General features: G+C 43.7%; 1 long non-coding RNA gene across 19 annotated transcripts in view; it reads left to right on the plus strand.

Moving 5' to 3' along the window:
- The window catches only part of LOC149442481 (uncharacterized), an 876,277-nt gene that overhangs the window by 425,693 nt on the left and 428,641 nt on the right, over positions 1–21,943 (plus strand). For 18 of the 19 annotated variants that reach the window (XR_016307175.1, XR_016307176.1, XR_016307168.1 and 15 more), the window contains one exon: positions 4,860–5,002. This is a non-coding gene — a long non-coding RNA (uncharacterized LOC149442481). Of the gene's footprint in view, positions 1–536; positions 646–4,859; positions 5,003–21,943 lie in introns of those variants that run through there. The other variant, XR_016307182.1, reaches the window with a different exon arrangement.

A 21,943-nucleotide genomic window follows, 5' to 3' on the forward strand; every position in this document is an offset into this window, starting at 1 on the left:
TATGGCTTAGCCGTGAACATTTTTAGTGACAGCAGGGTTAGCTGAACGTTTTGATATAAGATATGTGTAGGTGGGCTTGAAAATGACATAGTGATGGCAGTTTACAAATCATGTTATGATTTTTCCTTCCACACTGTAGCTTTGTCATTTCTCACTCTAGTTGCACCATTCATTCCTATGGGAAAATTTCACCACAAAAACCGCGATATTTCGTGAACGATTCGGCGAAACGTTCCACAAAGTAATAGCAATCCGATCGGGAACAATCCGCACGTTTTGATATATTACTTGTCTTTGTAGTGTAAAAACTGTGGGAGGAGTTAGCGTGGCAAATTTGGCTATAAGAATAAGAATATATTTGTGAGATAACAATAAGTGATCTTTGCAAGAACACTGAATTACACAGGATTGGGGCCATTCAATGGTTATTATTGAGTTCTGCCACAAGATGGCATTCTCAGGTGTAATACCGCTCCTCGCCATAGATGTCTCCCTTCCCAGTCGGCTCTATACAGAGAAAACGGCGGCCATCTTTAGCTATGTAAAGTCTATGGGAGGCGGAGGAGAGGAGCAGCTGAGAGGGGAACAGGAAAGGAACGGCCGGGGTGGGGATGATGGCCTCCCGGGGGGAGCTGAGCTGAGCAGGTGAGGAGGACAGAGGGCAGGAGAGCTGGGTAGGTGGATGGAGGAGGCCGGGGGGCTTTGTGGAGAAGGCTGGGGGGATTGTCTGTATAAAAAGGCTGATAGGAGGTCATGTCTGGAGAAGGTGGGGGAATAAGAGGCACAGATATAGCTGGGGCTCCCCAACCTGCCCCCCAGCGTCCCCCCCACCTGCCTCCTCAGCATCTCCCCAATTTCCCCCTCAGCGTTATCCCCCCCGCCCCATTCAGCTTTATCCCCCCCACACCCTCAGCTTTATCCCCCCCCAGCTTTATCCCCCCACACCCTCAGCTTTATCCCCCCCCCTCCACACCCTCTGGGTTATCCCCCCCGCACCCACTTAGCTTTATCCCCCCCTCCGCCCACTTAGCGTTCTTCCCCCCTGCCCCCTTAGCGTTTCCCCCCCCCACCTTTTCCCCCAGTTTCCCCCCCCCAGCCCAGTGTTTCCCTCCACCTGCCTCCCCCAGTTTTCCCCCAGAACACTGGGGAGGCAGACTGTGGCTGACCCCCCCCAGGCCTGCACAGGGTACAGCTCACTGAAATCAAAATAAAAGAAAAACAAAACTGTGTGACTGGCCCCCAAGTTGTGGCCAACAATGCCCTGAGTGTCCGAGTTCTCCAGTCCTCCCACTTCTTCCACAAGTCTTTCAGTGCCGCATTCCTGGGCCGTCCTGGTGTCATCCGGCCCTCAGAGTGTAACCAGTCCTCACCCAGGGTGCGTTTTTTTAGGTCATGTGGCAGAAATGTGCTGGTTGTTAAGAAGTGGCCGCCCACCGGCATCCTTCACAGCCAATCAATAGCTGCTAGTTAAAGGATAAGTTCACTTTTTATGAATAAAAGCACTTTTTTTTTTAAATTTTCTGGTGGAAAAAAAATGTGCACTTATTTATTTGTTTCAGGAGCCTGTAAAGCTTTGTACCAGCAATCAGCAGATGGCTGATTGCTGGTACTCAGCAATCACAGAGATCACCAGATGCGCGCTGCTGGGGGCACGCGGGAGGGCGCGTTCTAGGAGGATGTCGTATGACGCCCTCCCAGAACTGGACAACTGCGCTGTAGCCTTTATTCGGCTATAGGCTGGTTGTCAAATGGTTAAGAAGCCAGTACCTGATGACGTCCTTAACAACCAGCTATTCACCAATATGCTTTGCAATGCAACACATTTAACACACACCACAAAACGCACAGCAACCGTGGTATAAACGTGTGAAATATGCATATGTGTTTTTGCCGCAAGTCAGCGTGAAAGTAGCCTAAGTGATGACACAGCCCCTGTGATGTTGCTTGTCACATGGTGTTTCGGGAAGTAAACAGAGGAAGGCTTGTGAGAGTGAGAACCTATACTATAGATCTGTGATCATGTCATTAGAGCAAAGGTGTCTTCACATCGCAGCATTTTAGGATACTGAGAATATTCGTTAGAATGCACACGTGCCAGAGGTGTCCCCAGGAAGGTAAACATCAGTATTGTATTAACCGCTTCCCGTCCACCCTATAGCAGAAGTACTGCTACAAGACGGCACGGGTGCACAAAATCACGTGTATATACCTGATTTTGCATTTCCAGGTAGGGGGCGCCCATGTGCCCTACCCGCGTCACCATTCGCGGCTGCAGCTATCAGTCACCGGGTCCCAGTCGGTGTTTACTCACCGGCACACGGTGATTGCCGAACATCTCCGACAGTGAAGGGGGGGGGGGGGGGAATGGTTTGTAAACAAAACAGTTCTCTCCCCTGTCAGCTCCTGCCCACTGCTTTGCATGGCTGTGCAGAGCACTAACACACAGCCCCATAGTAACACAGAACACAGGTTAACCCTTTAATTGCCCCACATGTTAACCCCTTCCTCCCAGCTGCCATTAGTACAGTGTCAGTGGTTTTTATTAGCACTGATCACTGTATTGGTGTTCTTAGGGATGTCAGTGAAAACAGGTCAGTTCCACCCAGTGTCAGAATGCCCACTGCAGTCCCGCTATAAGTTACTGATCGCCGTCATTACTAGTAAAAAACAAAAAAAAAAAACCCAGTATATATACCGCCATTTGTAAACACTATAAATTTCACGTAAGCCAATTAATTTACACATATTGGGATTTTTTTATAGCAAAGACATGGAGCAGAACACATTTTGGCTTAAATTTGTGATGAAATGTGATTTTTAAAAAATTTTTACTGGACATGTCTAAATGTCTAATAGCAAAAAGTCAAAAATATTGTTTTTTTTTTTCAAAATCGTCACTTTTTTTTTTTTTATTGTGCAAAAAATAAAAATGCATAGGCAATCAAATACCACCGTATCATTGACCAGCCGTAATGCAAAACAATGGCCTGCTCAGGAAGGGGGTTAAATCCTCTGGAGGGCAAGTGGTTAAAGGTTAATTCACCTTTTGTAACATGTTACCCCCATATTCAGAGTGTAACATGTTATGAAAGCACTGGCCCCCGCTCCCTGCAGATCACCAGCTTTGTCAGCTAGTGAGCGATCTTCTCCCCGATAGCTGTCAAATGTTTAAAAAATGTGGCCGTGCGGGGCTCCATTTGCCTGGTCACATCACTCCTCTGTGAATGAGAAACTACTAGTCCCGACAGACTTAGCGGCTGTCAGTTTGTAGTTCTCAATGAACTACCACGGCACTGTGGAGCACTGGGATAGTTCATTCAGTCTTTCTGTCAGTATATCTGCTTGCTTGTACATCCTGTATGGGGTGAGCAGATGTACTGACAGATCTGCAGGAGACCTGCATGGCATCAGTGATCTGCCTATCGCTGGTGCAATGCTTTCCAGGCTTCGGCAGCAAAAAATAATGCACATTTTTTTACCTGCATATAAAATGTGCATTTTTTTTTTTTTTTTATCAAAAGGTGAACTTACCCGTGAACTAAAGGGCTTTGGAAGGTGAGAATACCGGCAGCAAGTATTATGGAGTATTTTAATTCTTGGGATTAGAAAGCCTTAATGTATAACTAAAGGAAAAACTTTTTTTTTTTTTTTTTGGGGGGTAGAGAGGAGAGGGATTAGAACACCTGTCAGGTTTTTATTGCTGTCTTTGTCCCTGAGAGATCCCCCCTCTCTATGTGTCCTGTTTGCCATTATCATCGAAGGTAAATGTAAAAGAAAATCCCAAATTTTGTGTTGTCCCCAGAAAAGTAATAGAGGGGAAATCTTCCAATGAGGGACCCCAAAGTATTCCCTTAATTTTCAGGGATTTTTTTGACTTCCTGTTTTGGCTATGGGACAGGAAGTGAAGGTAAATCTCCCCAATGGGACACAGATGGCAAAAAATAAAACTGACGGGGGTTATAAATGTCCAAAATGAAAAAGAAATGTTGCCTATAGTTCTACTTTATACCCCTATTAAAACATTGAACTCTTTCTTAGCAGGATCAGTGATGTTCTCGCCTATGCCGTCCCTTCACCCACTTGTCTCCCCCCCCCCCCCCCCCTTGAGCTGACATCTTAATTGTGGTCACCCAGCTGTGACACCTTTTGGCTTCACAGCTGGGTGCCCACTGCACGAGGTGTACTGCACCTCCCGAATGGTCCGGCAGTCTTCTTGGACCTGTAAAGTGTCCTAGAAGACTGTGGGGGGAAGGAGGAGGGCATGCTAGAACCAGGGACCCGCTCCCCCCCCCCCCCCCAAAAAAAAGTGTAAAATGTGGCAGTGGAGGGGGTAGGAGGCAGACAAACAGAGCTGCCCCTTTTGGTGGAGCTCCCTTTAATATATCTATAAATTATTTTTTTTTAAATGCAAACAGTAACTGAAATTTGATTTATTATCAGCTTCTTGAAGTCAGCAGAGATCAGACTAAGGGGGGGGGGGTGCTGCAGCAGTGCAAGGGACCAGTTGATTGTGCTCATGTGCTGATAGGAGGAGAAGGGGAAGTGACAGAAAGATTCGGCTTTCTGCTTCTCTCTTTACTGTTCAGTCATAGGCTAGGGGAAAGGCAAGACCTGTAAGTGTTAGTTATCTGCAGCAGAGAAAAATGGGGTTCCTGCTCTGACAAACAGTACTGTGCTGTGTGGCAGAGCTGTGTAGATTTCAGGACTGGAGGGATAGAAATATAAGTCCTTTGTCAGATAAGACCTGTATAAATATTTCAGCCATATGTTTGAGGTTAATATTATATAAAGGCTGGTATGTGTGAAATGTATTTATATATTTTGTTGTTTCTTTTTGTGTATTTTTCTCCTGGTTTAAGGTTTCTGCTGGTTTCTCCTTGATCAGTGATGGTCCAGTGAGCTAAGCAGTGTGTGAGATGATTAAGTAAGAAGTTGGGACCATGGGGCAGAAGAAAAAGCCATTTCTCAGGTTACTGGATTACCTGGTGATCATAGGCGCAAGGTAAGCCATGGTTCCTTTTCATGTTTTATCACTAGAGTACTACAGCAGGCATCACTCGGGCAGTTTAGTTCTATAACCAAAACACACATACATTGTCAGCAGCAATCCACTGCCTATCCAGAGCTCCTTTTTATTCTTAGTAATTTCAGATCATACACTAGAAGGATAGATGACATTTTAGCAAAAATCAATATTCCATCTCTCTGTTCTCTCCTTTGTCTTTGGCTCAGAGACAGCAGCGGGAGCCATTGGCCAGTGAGGAGGAAGCCGGGCCAGGCTGTGCTTTGTGAGTCAATAGACACTCAGAGCTGGCTCTGCAGTGAACCTGCACGAGTGCTCCCATAGCCAGTGGCTTGCTATGAGGACACTTGGCAAAGGGGGAGGAGCCAGGGACCCGAGGGGAGCACAGAGCAGGTAAGTATGACATGTTTATTATTTTAAAGAAAATAAAATGGGTTTAGAATCACTTTAAGTTGCTGTTTTGAGACAATTACAGGGGATTGCCATATCTGTTTTCCTTTTGAAAATGTAAAAGTCAACACATTCTTCAATTTAAATCAGCTAAATACATTTTGGATGCTTCAAAACAAAAGTATTGTAACAAAAAAAAAATATTTTGTCTAGTGGTACATAGAAATGAAAATTCTGGTGCCGAAAATGAAAATTCAAAATGCACTTAGCCGAGAACCGAAATGCACAATTTTTAAACATGAATATATATTTTTTTGAAAAAAATACACTTTGATTAGAAAAAAAACAACAATATATACCTCAATTTTTTTGTAAAATATGAAAGAGAATTTTACGGCGAGTAAATAGATGCCCAACATGTCATGCTTTAAAATTGTGCACGCTCTTGGAATGGTGTGAAACTGCGGTACTTAAAAAATCTCCATGGGTGATGCTGTAAAAATTTCTACAGGTTAGCAGTGTAAAGTTACAGAGGAGGTCTAGTGCGATAATTATTGTTCTTGCTCTGATGTTCGTGGCGATACCCTCACACGTGGTTTGAATATTGTTTACATATGTGGACATGGCCTACATATGCGTTCACCACTACGTGGGGTGACAGGGACACTTTCAACTTTTTTTTAATTTATTTATTTTTGTTTTGTTTTTTGCACTGTCCCTTTAAAAAAATTGTTATCACTTTTATTCTTATCACAAGAAATGCATGCATCCCCTGTGATAGAAATAATTAGTGACAGGTCCTCTTTATGGAGAGATATGGGGTCAATAAGACCCAACATCTCTCCTTTACAATGTAAAGAATTGGATCAAAAAAAAACCCATTGATCTAGTGCTTTAAAAAAAAAAAATGTCCGTAACCGGAAGTGACATCGCTCCGGTCCTCCAAGGGCATAGAGATGAGTGGAGGCCATCTTTCCTTCACTCATCTCTATGCCCAGCGCCGGGATCGATGGTTTCTCAGGTGAGGCTGAGAACTCCCGAGTGGCGGCAGCGAGGGGCGGGGTTTTTTTGGCACCCGTATCGGTGCTTTTTTTCATTTCGGCCGACGGCCGAAAGGGGTGTTTTTGGCAGAAACGCTTCGGGCCACTGAAATTTCGGTGCATCCCTAGTTTGGTCCACTACCTGCAATGCTGCTGAGAAGGACCCTTTCTCGCTGTGTGGAGGCAACGGTTGCCTTTCAGAGATCTGATACACCCACTGCTGAGTCAGAGACAGAACTCTCCAATCTGCAAGGTGCATGAGTGTCGCTGATCCCAAAGCTATAGGTCTGTCCTCTGCAGAACAACTGCTGCTTCCACAGAAAGAGCAAGGGTCCTTCACTGCAAAATGCTGTCAGGGGAAAAAAAGCTCAGTTCACGGGAAAGAAAGTACGTAAATTTCATTTGGGTTCAGCGTTGCATGACCACGAAATTGTCAGTTAAAGTAACGCAGCGCTGTAATGCAAAGAATGGGCTGGTAAGGAAGGGGGGGGGGGGTAAATCCTCAGTAGGGCAAGGGGTTAAATATGTGTTAACCTCAACACAGTGTACCATAAATAATCAAATGCAAACTGCTCATATTACAACATTGTGTATACATTCGATAAACATAAAGTAAACCAAAGAATATGTAAGTTAAAAGTTCAAAAAGATAATACGAAGGTGTGAAAAGGGCCAGTGGTTTGGTACTTGTAATAACATGCTCCACTTAACAGTACTGTTGGTGCCCCACATGGACCAACACTCACCCTATGTAGGTGACCAATTATCTCTAGTATGGTCAACAGCACTTGTGGTGTATTCCCCTGTACAATCATCACAGTTTTGTTTATCCGGGTAGTATGCAGCACACCAGATGAATCCACTCATAGAAAGGATTCCCCCTCTATTTTTACTACATTCTCTCGGGCCCTTAGTAATGTGGGGTCCTTCAGTTGTTCAGTGGCAAAATTTTCCCTGTGTACTTCTAAGTCAAACACTAGGGGTTGTAGGCTCCTCCCTAGGCTCTGTTTTCCCTGCTAATACTGGCAAGGGAAACACAGGCTCAATCCTCACCCTCAGAGGATTCCCTAGGATAACCTTCAGGCTCTGAAGGACCATTTAATGGGAAATCTGGGCCATTCTAGAGCTCCCAGAATTTTGGGAAATCCCTCCCCACAATGGCGTCATGTGGCAGTTGGGGAACCAGATCCACCTGATGACACAGGTTACCGAGGGAGGTCTCAAAGGACACTGTTGCCACTGGATACTCTCTCGTGTCCCCATGAACACAAATGACTGCCAATTTTCTAGGGTGCAAGGTTTTTCCCGTTACCAATTCAGTTTTTTCCAAAGTAACCAGGCTACCTGAATCCAACAATGCAACAACATTTTTACCATCAATACCCATTTTGCATAAAGGTTTCTCATTTCCCTTTTCAGCAGTGCAAGTAACAGTTGCAAATGGGGACTGCTGTCTCTCAGTAAGAAAGTCACAGTGCATTGGTTCATCCGTACTTGGGCAATCTGCTGCTACATGTCCCTTTTCCCGGCAGCGGTAACAGATTATCCTTCTGCTCACCTCTGGCGGGTTTGGCTTTCCAGGCCGCTCACGCCAGATATTGGAAACAGTCCCAAAAGTACCTTTCGTTCCCCCTTTTCCAATCTCTCCACCCCCATCCCTTGGTGCAATGTTACCCATTGCTGGGGATGGTCTGGTCTTGGGGTGGAAAGTCGGTGATTCCTTGAGGGAAGACGTAAGATTTTCAGTCGCTAGATATCTCTCCACAAGGTCCAAAAGCTTGTCTGCTGTTTGTGGATCTCCATGACTCATCCATTTCTGCAAGGTAGTAGGGAGAGACCTCAGAAATTTGTCCATCACCACCCTTTCCACAATCTTTGGTCCAGACAGTGTATCTGGCTGCAGCCATTTCCTGGTCAAATGAATAAGGTCATACATTTGGGATCGGGGTGGTTTTCCCAGTCGATAACTCCAGTTGTGTACCCGATGAGCCCGGACAGCCAGGGTTACGCCCAGCCGCGCCAAAATTTCCATTTTTAAACGATCCTAGTTCTTGGCTTCCTCAGGCTCAAGGTCAAAATAAGCCTTTTGGGACTCGCCAGATAGTGGGGTGGCCACTAGTCCAGCCCACTGCTCTTTAGGTCAACTTTCTTTTTCAGCTGTCCTCTCAAAAGTGGTCAGAAACATCTCAGGGTCCTCATCTGCAGACATCTTTGGCAGCAGGTGACTTACACGGAAAGATGGTATGGTAGTAAAATCACTCCCAGCCTCAGTCTGCTCACTCTGCTGAAGCTGTTTCATGATGGCTGCAATTTGCTGTTGGTGTATCTGTTCCTGCCATTCCAACGATTCCCTAAGGCGTGCCTACGCCTGTTCCGGGGCTTGCTGCTGGGCTGCAAGGCTCTGTTGCAAAACCTGCTGCTGGGCTGCAAGGCTCTGTTGCAAAACCTGCTGCTGGACTGCAAGGCTCTGTTGCAAACTTGCATTTGTTTTCTGCTGACTTGCATTTGCCAAAGCAAGCTGTCTCAGTATCTCTTCCATGCTGGCCTTGCTTCACCTGCCTGCATCCTCCACCATATGTGAGGGATTAACCCAGTAGCGGGTTGTGCTTGGCCCCCTGGATGGGTCAGAACACCGTGAAAGAGGCTCAGCACGACAGCAGGATCTTGGTGAAAAGTTTGTGCTTTATTTACAAGTCGGGTGAACACACGGTGCAAATAGTCAAAACAGCAAAAAAATACAAACAGAAAATAAAACCTTGCCCTGCTGGGCATCTAACTACAAACACAGGTTTCCTATCTAGCTGTCTGAATACAGCCTATTGCTGCTTAGACACAGAGTGTTCACACAGTCTAAGATCACACAGATTATCTCTCACCACAGGATGGTTTGGTTGCTCCCCAGTCTGTCCTGCACAGCAAACTGGTTCCAGGTTGGAGCATCCTCTCTAAGCAGCCTGGGCGTTTTATAGAGCCCAGAGCCCTCAACTCGCTACAGCTGAGCTAATGAAATCATCAGTGACCTAAAACGGCTCACTACACAGCACAACAGGAGAAACAGTCCGTGTATAACATGAACCTGGGGCAAATATACCTTCCATCCTGGACACATCCCTTAGTTCTTCCTGCCTTCTTGTCACAGCACCCTTTGAAATTATGGACAATCCTGAGGCACCCTATTCTGAAATGTATAAAAGTATTCTAATAGTTTTATATAACGCAGCAACATCCGCATACATAGGACGCCCAACATTAGAGGTGATTTGTTTTTCCAAAGTAAATACACTTTTGCACACTGGTACTGACTAGTATTCCAATGTTTCTCTTCTCCCTCAGTTTTTCTCTATCACTGAGATGTGACCCCCAGCACAGACCGAGAGGGGCGGGAGAGGGTCAAACCAAGATACTGTGCAGGCAACCAACATCCTCCTTATCAACTGATGATGTCATTGGTTGTCAGGCACTGGTGGCTAAAAGGTCCTAATGGTGCACAATGAAAACCTGTGGCTTTGTGTTACTAAAAGGCAGGCTTGTTCCACCCGCTGGCTTGTGTACAAGTTTTGGGCAATTTTTAGACCTTTTTCCAAGGCACCCCTGAAGAAACCTCAAGGCACCCTGGTTGAGAAAGGCTGGTCTAGTGCGTTAGTGTACAGTGCATTGCAGTGTCCAGTGTGCCAGTGTACAGTGCATTGCGGTGTCCAGTACATCACACAGTACGCTGCATTGCGGTGTCCAGTGTACAGTGCATTGCGGTGTCCAGTACGTCACACAGTACAGTGCATTGCGGTGCCCGTTGCGTTAGTGTACAGTGCATGGCGGTGTCCAGTGCATCACAGTGTACAGTTAATGGCGGTGTCCAGTGCATCACAGTGTACAGTTAATGGCGGTGTCCAGTGCATCACAGTGTACTGTGCATTGTGGTGTCCAGTGCGTTAGAGTACAGTGTATTTTAAATATTGTATTGTTTTTTTCCAGTTTTTTTCCACTACAAATAAGATGTGTGTGGTGCGCATATGAATTTGTTCTTTTTTTTTTTTCTTCTTCAAACTAGAGTCCGGCCCCCCAACAGTGTGAAGGTCTGTGAACTGGCCCCCTGTTTAAATAGTTTGAGGACCCCTGGTATAACCTGTAGGTCATAAAGCTACACATAAACCTATATTTGTTTTCTTTATTCTTCAATAGTCACAAAGGATATAAGTTCACTTTGTGTGCACCAAATGTCTTTGCAAACTTGGTTATTACCTTGCAAAAGTAGCAGTCCCATCGCTAGGCTGTGTGGAGTCTAGAGCTGTGAGAGGTACCCAGAAGGTACCAGAGCTTTTGACGATCGACGGCTTGACGTCATATCCGGCGCGGGCGCCATCTTGGTGCTCCGGTTTCCGAATCACAGTACACCCCTGGAGTGGTGTAAAGGCTTGCTTGCTTTCAGGTCTATGTGAGTAGTTTTTAGTCTTCTTTGTTTTATAATAAAAGGTTTTACACTATACGAGTCTCTTTTGCCTCACTGGTGACCATACTGGAGGGCCATACACTGGAGAGACACCACGGACTTCATCCACCGCTTATGTTATAGCCAAGAGGAGGGATTTGCACCATTGCAAGAGGGATCCATCTACTATCTGGAGGAATATTCCATCTATTACACAAGGCTCTTTGGTCCCTGGGGGCCTGGGCAGGAAGGTGAGGGGGCACCCCAGCTATAGAGGATTGGCACACTGCAATTCACATCTGCATGGAGTTTGTGTGACACATAAGGACACTATTTCACCAATTTATTCATGTCACCTCTATGTATGTCATTTTCCTAGTTGTCCGCTTCACCCCACATTGATGTCAGTTATTTGTGTTCAAGTCTATTTGCATACTTGGGATATATATCACTGAGTCGCCTGTTTTAATATAGCGCCGTATTATTTGTTTATATTCATGCACCCAACCATCCACACAATGTAAAAATAGTGATGGGCCGAACACCCCCCCCCCCCTGAATTTCGAACTCATTGCAAGTCTATGGGACTCGAACTTGTAAATTCAAAAGTGCCCATTTTGAAGGCTTATATACAAGTTATTGGCCATGAAAGGGGTGTGGGGACTCGGGTACGGTCCTGAGGTACATAAATCAGTGAAAAAAAAAACTTACAAAAGTATTATTTTTAAAGGGGTAGTCATTTTTCATTGCCTACAGTTAAAAAAAAAAAAAAACCTTTAAATATCATGCCTGGGGGGTTCTCTTAAACTATCTGCAAACTTTCACATCTGTACAATGTATAGAACCTGCTTTAGCAAAAAAAAAGTGAAATGTAATATTTAGAAAAAAAACCTAATCCTTTACGTCTGGTAGGATGGTTTGGAGGGACTCTACAGTAAAAGATATTTTAAAAAGTGCGTGGGGTTCCCCCTAAAAGCCATACCAGGCCCTTTAGACCACATGCCTTTTAAATTAGGACAGTGTCCCCATGCCGATGGGGACAAGGGCCTCTTCCCCACAACCCTGACCCAGTGGTTGTGGGGGTCTGCAGGCAGGGGAGCTCATTACCATCAGGGTACCCCTTTAAATAATGATTCTGCCCCCCTCCTTGTGAGTGAGTAAGGGGTACTTGTACCCCTACCCATTCACTAAAGGGTTAAATTGAGTAAAAAATAAAGAGACCAGACTTTTTAAAAATTCCTTTAACATAAAAAAAAACAAACGTTTGTAATAAGTCCTTTGCCGGTCAAATGTGAACAATCGGGCGGAGCTAGGGGTAACTATTGTGATGTGATTGGCCAAAACATTGCACCTGACGACCTGTGGTCAGTTGCATTGTTTGGCCAATCACAATACACTGTGAAAGTGCAGTGCATTGTGGGACCCGGCAGGTGAACAGCCTGCCAAATGCCCTTACCATTCATGTGTTCGCAGAACACATGAATGGCCGATGTTCGAGTCGAACTTACAGCCCATTACTATGTAAAAGGAAACGCGATTCATCAGACAGGCCACCTTCTTCCATTACTCCGTGATCCAGTTCTGATGCTGTTTTGCCCATTGTAGGCGCTTTTGCCAGTGGACATGGGTCAGCATGGGCACTCTGGATGGTCTGCGGATACACAGCTGCACACACCACAGACTGCACTGCCCGTTTATTCTGCTTTCGACACAACAATTTCAGGGACAACAGATTTACTTGCTGCCTACCTATTGCTGATTGGTATTTAAAAAAATAAATAAATATATATATATATATATATATATATATATATATATACACACACACACACGTGCGTATGAAGGGCAATTTATACAGATTTTCAGTGTCATCTACAGGAAACAAAATACTTATTCAAAGGAATATGGTGAAATGCATGAATGAAGGTCAGCAAGAGAGAGGCTTGAGCAGTGATGCAATCCCAGCACCCAGAGGCAAGGAGCTGTGGGTTAAAGGGGAAGGAAATTGCTCAAGGGAAGGGAGGTACACAGGGCAATCCTTACATAGCACAGATGGCTGAAATGTAGTAGGTCAATACCCAAGACAACACTAATAGAAAGGGCTGGGCACATAGGAGGAAAAAACAGGATCATAGTTAACAGAACAGTAATGAAGTGTGATGTTAGTGCATTACACTACTCCCATATTAAACGTCCCAACAGCACTCTATATTGGTCTGCTGCATAAGGGCTCTTGGTAATTACAATCCCCAGTCCCCAACTGTTTATGTACTGTACTGGTTCACATATATGCAGATTGGATGCGGTTTGAACCACATCCAATCTGCATGACAAGTGAAATAACATTGCTTCCTATGGTGCCTGTTCACATACTGTATGTCCTGTACACTGGCAGTGCTGATTCAATGCGGATTGAAAAAGAGTCCTGTCCGATTTCTGAGCAGTGCAGTCTGGTTCAGGTGCGGATTAACAGGCTATTGAATTCTATGGGAACTGTTTCTAAACCACACGTCATCAGTTGTGAACAGGATAAAATCTTGACCTGAACCTGATCTAAAACTAACCTGAACCGCTGAACAACTACTGTGTCACTTAGCTGTGATATCTGAGCTTCAATCTGCAACGCACATGTGTGTACCCACACGACTCCTTTGCAAGTAACTTTATGTCCACCAGATTTAAGAAATATTTTGGTCCAAAGACCTTTTTAAAAATCCTAATGTACCACTGGAAACTTGTGTTCAAACATGTCCCCTAGAAACCCAATAGCTGTATTCTGGTGGATGCGACTGTCAGTAAATGCAGGACACATCATTCAGACGTGAACAGACATCTGGGTTCAGGTATCTCTCAATATATGCTCTGGATATATTGCTGGCTTTTTGGAGGACATTATAAGGCTGGCCATACACTATACAATTTTCTGTCCAATTTCTGCCCATTTTCCTTTAGATTTAACTTCCACTATGTAAAGCAAGGGCCTGCCTAATTGGATACAGTTGAAAGTGTTTTTCAGGTTTGACCTCATATTCTATGGTTTTTGGTAAATCTAAAGCAAAATTCTCAAGAAAATTGTATAATGTATGGCCAGCCTAATTAAAAGAGCAAACTAAATGGGAGAAACCCGTCCTTTCAAAGCTTGTATGCTCACCTAGGCGAGGATGACATATGAAGTAGGATATCTACATATAGTTTACATGGGCGAAGATATGATGGGGATCTCTGTCAAGTCTATAACGCATGGCAGAGAGCTGCAGCGTGTGTACACATTTGTGCAATCCCACAAAACCCAAATTCATGTCTGGAAAGCAGTAGGTCCTTGCCAGTCTCTGGGGCCAGACAGAGACATACAGGTATTTCCATGCATACAATGGAGTCTCGCAGAGTTTTGCACATGCATAGACGTGCCATGGGCCTCTGCCAGGTCATATAGACTAGAAATAAAAAAACTTTAGCTAGATAGGCTGCAGTTCCTCTTTCAAGAGTTCCTAAATTTTTTGTAGCCACAGATTGAGTATTATTATATACGGTTGTGCTCAAAAGTTTGCATCCCCTGGCAGAAATTGTGAAATTTGGGCATTGATATTGAAAATATGACTGATTATGCCAAATAATTGTCTTCTATTTAAGGATAGTGATCATATGAAGCCATTTATTTTCTCATAGTTATTTGGCTCCTTTTTAAATCATAATGATAACAGAAATCACTAATCCATTAGTCACCTTAAGTGTCATTGAATGTTTACGATGACACTAACTATAGACATTGGTCTCTGATGTGGGATGTACCCACAATGACCAGGAGACCAAATGTGTGGGTGAAGTGGACAAGCTGGTACTTTGGTAGCTGGAGATCTGCAGGTTGTCCTGATCTAGATGCTAAAACATATACAATTGTGCTCAAAAGTTTGCATACCCTGGCAGACATCGTGAAATTTTTGAATTGATATTGAAAATATGACTGATCATGCCAAAAGAAGTCTTTTATTTAAGGATAGTAATCATATGAAGCCATTTATTAAGTGTTCTTGCATGGCAAGACCACTTACTGTTATCTCACATATATATTCCTATTATTATAATAGCCAAATTTACCACCCTAACTCCTCCCACAGTTTTTACACTACATAGACAGTAATATACCGAAACGTGCGAATTGTTCCCGATTGGTGTGCTATTACTTTGTGGAACGATTCGACAAATGGTTCACGAAATATCGGCGTTTTTGTGGTGAAATTGGTCCCATAGGAATGAATGGCGGAATGTTCAAAACTAGAGTGGGAGCTGAAAAATCAGGACATGATTTCTAAACTGCCATCACTCCCTCATTTTCAAGCCCACCTACACAAATCTTATATCAAAACGTTCAGCTATCACTGCTGCCACTAAAAATGTCCACGGCTAAGCCATAGTCCTGATAGTTTTTACAATATGACCATTTGTTTGCAACTCACGCCGCCCATTGACATTCATTGAAACTCCACTCTAACCACCTCAAATTTGAAGGGCAATTTCTAAACTGCGACTGTGCCTTCATTTTTAATATTTCATATTTCAGAGACATACTATGCATCAAAGATGCATTTGAAGATGGCAACCGCCAGTGAAGTGAGCAAGTTGGAGCAGTTTGTTTTTTACCGCTCTTCTCTGCCCTTGCTGTAGAGTGAGTTGCCATAGGAACCCAGGTGTGTGAGCAGGCAGCAGAGTGACAAGCCACTCCACCCAGTTACTCCGTCCACTCCAGTTGTAGACTACTGGTGGAGGCAAGAACACTTCACACAATTTCCCCAGAAATTGTAGCTTTTCTAGTTATCACATAGTTGTTTGGTTCATTTTTAAATCATAATGATAACAGAAATCACCCAAGTTGCCCTGATCAAAAGTTTACATACCATGGAATGGCCTTTGTATAGACACACGAGGTGACACACACTGGTTAAAATGGCAAATAAAGGTTCATTTCCCATATCTGTGACTTTTTAAATTGCAGTTAGTGTCTGTGTATAATAGTCACTGAGTTTGTTAGCTCTTATGTGGAAGCACTGAGCAGGCGAGATACTAAGTCATGGGAAGCAGAACAGAACTGTCAAAAAACCAGCATAACAAGGTAAAGACACTTTATAAAGATGGAAAAGGATATTAAAAGATATCCAAAGCCTTGGATATGCAAATCAGTACTGTTCAATCACTTATTAAGAAGTGGAAAGTTTGAGGATCACTTGATACTAAGCCAAGGTCAGGTAGACCAAGAAAAATTGCAGCCACAACTGTCAGAAGCATTATTTGGGATACAAAGAAAAACCCACAAGCAACCTCAAATACAGGCTGCTCTTGGAAAAGATGGTGTGTTTGATGGAGCACAATATGACAATACTTGAAAAAATTAGGTGCATGGTCAAGTTGCCAGAAAGAAGCCTTTACTGCGGCAATGCGACAAAAAAGGTTAGTGACCCATGTCAAGGTGTTGTCAGGCATATTGTAGTAAACGGTCACTTGATGGCTAACCTGGAAAGTTAACCCAGGCAGATCCCACCCTCTATTCAGCGCTGCTGGCTTTGCTCTGTTATGTTAGTGACAGCGGTGGAGTCAATCTGGCGTCCGGCCCTAGGTTTCACCCCTCTGATATGACAGTCAGTAACACTGCTCTGGGGGGGTTCAGACCACCATGACCCCCCCCCCTTATCTATGCCCCAGCTCTTCAGTAGCTGGTTTCCTGTCTGGGTAAGCCTAGGTGCCCCACTTGAAAACTGGGTTCATGTGTATATTGTAGATATAGTATTATATGCATGTATTATGTTGTATTCATTCATTTTTCAGATGTTCTGCTCTCTGTTTTCTCCTGAAAAAATGGAATAACTGCAAAACATGTTGAGAAGAAGTGGGTAATTTTTATGCTCTAGATTGTACTCTCTGGCGTTTTGTATTCGTTTTCAGTAACATTAGTCCCGTTATGAAAGAATTATGAAAATTGTGTGGGCATATTATTGGTACATGTTTGTAAATGCTTGTATTTTAACATTGTAATAAAGTACTTTCGGCCTCAACCAAAAAATGTCCTTTGTATAACAGGCTTTGGACGTAGGTGCCCTTACATTTCAAAGTATATATATTTTTGCACATGTTTCTATGATCTCTTGTATCCTATCTGCAGCCTTTAACCATGTCCTGTTTCATGTCCACAATCTCTAACTATTTCTTGTATCGTGTCCACATTCACTAACCGTCTTCTGTATCATGTCCATAATCTCTGACCATCTCTTGTATCATGTCCACAGTTTTCGAATATCTCTTGTATCATGTCTGCAATCTCTGACCAATTCTTGTATGATGTCTGCAATCTCTGAAGAGGAGCCTGGAGAGGAGTCAAGAGCGAGAACGTTGCTAGCACAGGGGTCACAGGAGGAGTCAGATATATGTTGACTGTGGAGAGAATATCCAATGGAACCAGAGAACCAGAGCTGCCAAGCTGGAGTCCGGAGAGGATCATCTCACTGAACCCTACTTTGAGCATCTGAGAGGAGGTCATTGACAGTGCTACCAGTCCAGTCTGAGGGGGGTCACTGATGTAAGGAGGGACTGAATTGAGTTAGGTAAGGGGTAGGGATGCACCAAAATTTCGGTGGCCGAAACGTTTCAGCCGAAAACACTCCTTTCGGCTGTTGGCCGAAATGAAAAATAAGCACCGATACAGGTGCCGAAAAAACCCTGCCTCTCGCCGCCGCCCGCTGCCGCTCGGTAGTTCTCAGCCTTACCTGAGAAACCATCGATCTCAGCGCTGGGCTTAGAGATGAGTGAAGGAGAAATGGCTGCCACGCATCTCTATGCCCTTGGAGGTCCGCAGCGATGTCACTTCCCTTTCCAGCCATTTTTTTTTTTCTAAGGCACTAGATCAATGCTTTTTTTTATCGAATGCTTTACATTGCAGAGGAGAGATGTGGAGTCTTATTGACCCCCATTAAATTAATTTTAAAAAAAAGTTTAAAGTGCCCCCATCCCCCGTGCTACATGTAGTGGTGAACGCATACATAGGCCATGCCCACGTATGTAAATGGTGTTCAAACCACACATGGGAGGTATTGCCACTTACGTCAGAGCAAGAGCAATAATACTCACACCAGACCTCCTCTGTAACTTTACACTGCTAACCTGTACAAATTTTTAAAGCATCACCCATCAAGATTTTTAAGTACTGCAGTTTCACACCATTCCACGAGCGTGCACAATTTTAAAGCGTGACATGTTGGGTATCTAGTTACTTGCCATAACATCCTCTTTCTTATTTTACAAGAAATTGGGGCATATATTGTTTTTTTTTTTGATTTTTTTTTTTTAACCAAAGTGTATTTTAAAAATATATATATATTCATATTTAAAAACTGCGCATTTCGGTTTTCGGCCAAGTGCATTATGAAGTTTTGGTTTCGGCACCAGAATTTTAATTTTGGTGAACCACTAGTAAGGGGTGCACTGATATACAGGTTCCCTGTCATATCAATAACCCCCCCCCCCGCACCTTAATTAATTAGTTCTGTGGAAATTGGTCTATTGCAGCAGTTTTTACTGGAACGGGTGGTGAGGGGAAACCATCACACGAGGACACCTGTCATACTGAAAACTGCAGCAAGCTCTTTGAACACATTTTTTTTTAACCAAGCATTAGCATTACTGTCTCTTTGGTAACTGATATGTCAGTTTTTAATGTTGTCTCTGTGCTCCAGCTGGGGAGAAATACCCTCCATTTGCCCTGTTCACTTTTCCACCAAGTTCAGAACAGAAATTGAGGGGATTTTTGCTCTCTTCATCCTGGGATTTCCCTTCTATTTCTGTGGTGATGGCTAATTGGCTATGGGACTGAAATTGAAGGAAAATCTCTCCAGATGGATGAAGGTGACAATACTGCTGTGTTATATCAACCTGACCTTCATGGAAATGGAAAAATATGTTTTTTTCACTTTTCATGTAACTTAAACAGATTGCTAATTGCACTAGCTATATGTTTATAGCTTAAATATTGATATTTGCACTGTTGTTCACTGAAAATTGACATTTTATGTACTTTTGTGAAGTAGGAAGATTCCAATGTTACAAACAACCTTTTCATTGGGGTGCAACCTATATGCTAGAGATGGTTTGCACCTAAATGTAAGGGGGTCTGCTGTGCTGGGGGAGAGGCTTATGGGAAGGCTGGAGGAGTATATAAACTAGGATCGAGGGGGGAGGGAGAATTGGATTAGAATGGGGTAGACAGATCAGGCAGGGGTCAGTCCTTATTGGTGGGTGGAATGTTGAAAGATGAGGGGAGGGCTATGGCAGATGATAAGAAGGTTCCCATGTTGCAAACAACCATTGGAACTGGTACCATTTGTAGAAAAATAAAAAACATGCAACATACGCGTGCAAAAGGTTTAAAAGAATTAAAGTATTTGTTCACCAATGCCAGAAGTCTGCCAAGCAAAATAGGTGAGTTGGAAGCAGGGCTGCTGTTAGCAATCATGGGGCTCCATACAGCCTACCTGATGGGGCCCCAAAACCCCAACCCTGCCCCACCCCCCTTACCCCGCCTACCCACCTAAAAAAATATGCAGCTTTGTCTTTAAGGATAGTTATTTTCCCCAGCCTGTTATAGGCAGGCCATACATGATGCAAATTTTGCAAAAATCGATCAATTCCCCCATCAACATCTATGGCTGGCTTAAGGATGCATCTGACTGTCCTATCTTCAGCCCTGACTCACACCACTGTGGCTTTGAAATTGTGCTACTTCAGTGTGATTTCAAAGCCACAGATCAGAGAGATTTGTACCTAGGATTTTACTGCGGCTTGCGACTCCATTTACCAGTCAATGCAAGTCGCAATGAAATCGGAAAAAATTAGTGCAGGAACCTTTTTCAAAGTCGCTGTGACATGAGTCGCAGTGATTTGAACGGTTCCAGTGTAAACCAGGGCTCATCAATCATCACGATTATCATGATAATCATAGTGCAGGTGCTGTGGCTCAAAGCACCTGTACTGTGTGACTATCATCATGACAATGATGATCTCATTTGGCTGCTCCCTGCTGTATAATTGAACATAGTCTAGGCAATGGTCAGGGCACAGGGAAAGGTGTGTATTGTGTCATGTAATTACTGTACCGTTCCTGTGACTTCTGCTGCTGCTGGGTCCGCAGGTGCCCGAAAAAGAAATAAAAGTCCCCCTTGTCTCCCAACCCTCAGGATGAACTGATGGAGCCCCCTCAGCCCAGGAATAATGTTACCACCACCCGGGAGCCATGTACACAGGGGAACAGTGTGTATGCACTGACTGTACATGTGATCCTACATGAAGCCTGAAGCTGCTGTCTGGGCCCCCCTTTTCTGTGGCAGAGCCCAGGCCCCCTACAGGAGGCCCGGTGGTACCCCCTTATCAGCAGCCCTGGCTGTAAGCTTTGGTACATGAAGAGAACTATGATTTGATTGGTATTGCTGAATCCTGGCTTCATTCTTTACATGACTGGGCCATTAATATTCCTGACGATGTTCTCTTTCGGGGAGAGATGGTAAAAAGGAAAGGTGGTGGTGTCTGTCTCTATGTGCGAAGTGATCTCAGAGCGAGTGTGAAAGAGGACCTAGTTGATGGAGAGTGTGATGAGGCTGAAGCATCATGGGTGGAACTGCATATGGGGGTGTGTACTACAAAGGTAATCATTGGAGTTTGTTATAGGCCTCCCAATGTTAATGAGGAGGTGGAGACTCAGCTCCTTGCACAGATTGAAAGGGCTGCAAGGGCTGGGACAGTGATAATAATGGGGGATTTTAACTACCCGGAAATTGACTGGAGTAATGGTACTGCAGGAACAGTAAAAGGGCAAACATTTATCATCCTACTACAGGACAATTTTATGGTACAATTCATAGAAGCCCCAACTTGGAATGGTGCTCTGCTGGACCTGGTAATCTCAAACCATGCAGAGCTTATTACTAATGTCCATATAAAAGAACATCTGGGCAGCAGTGACTATAACATGATTTCATTTATTGTTAGGATGTGGTGAGTGAGTGACAAGATAATAAATTGCACCACATCCCTGGAATTTGAAAACGTTGAACTAGATAGTGTGGGATTTTCAGGGTGCAAATTTACAATGATAAACACATTTAAAAACCACAATAAATTTTATTTAATCTTACAAAAAAAAGGGAAAAGAAAAAGAGTAAATAATTACAATACTGTAAAAAACAAAAATTGAAGCTTGGCTGTATTGTTGCAGTAATTCCCTACATGTTTCACCCAACAAGGGCTTCTTCAGGTGTGAGAGAGAGAGAAAAGCTTCAACCACGATACAGTCTACAATATATCAAAAAGAATATACATAAACAACGGAGTTATGACATACATCCACACAATGAACATAATAATCAAAAGTATAAAAGAACACGCCGGGTCACCCTAGATGTCAGGTTCACGGAGCTACTACCGCATATGAAAATGCACTATCAAAGAACCTAGTTGGCCTATGCATCCGTGCAATTGTAGAGGATATAATAGGGATCAAATATCCATCCAAACATAGGTATAAATATGCAAAAATTAATAATTACATTTCTACCAGATGGGGCAAAAAAAGAATCAGATAGAGGGAGAGAGAACACCAGGTGATGTCAAGTCATTGAAATAATTAAAAAATAAATGAAAAATGAATTTACCTTTAAATTATCACAATTCAGGCAATAGAGGAAGCAAGAAAACAGTTTTTGACTCAAATTGTTAATATACAATTCAGCCACTAGATGTCAGGAGAGGTCACAAGTTCATAGAATATTAGCTGTAAAAATCAAACCGTACTCAAAACAATGCAGTGTACAGAATCACCCAGGTGACTGAGCAGTCACCATTTTCCTGAAGCCCTCCCCTCAACACAAGTCTCTCAAATTACCTCCAGGGGGTCTCAAAACGTCTCAAGAGATCCTACATGTGCACAGTTGATTAGCCAAAGTACCATATCTTTATTCCCGCCATAATTTACCTTCCACGCCGGCCGACTTGTGACGTCACAGGCCGGGTGCAGAAGTCAGACATACAACT

Source organism: Staurois parvus, unplaced genomic scaffold (assembly GCF_062004578.1).
Source record: "Staurois parvus isolate SC_StPar_1 unplaced genomic scaffold, SC_StPar_1.0 ptg000885l, whole genome shotgun sequence".
Taxonomy (NCBI): Eukaryota; Metazoa; Chordata; class Amphibia; order Anura; family Ranidae; genus Staurois; species Staurois parvus.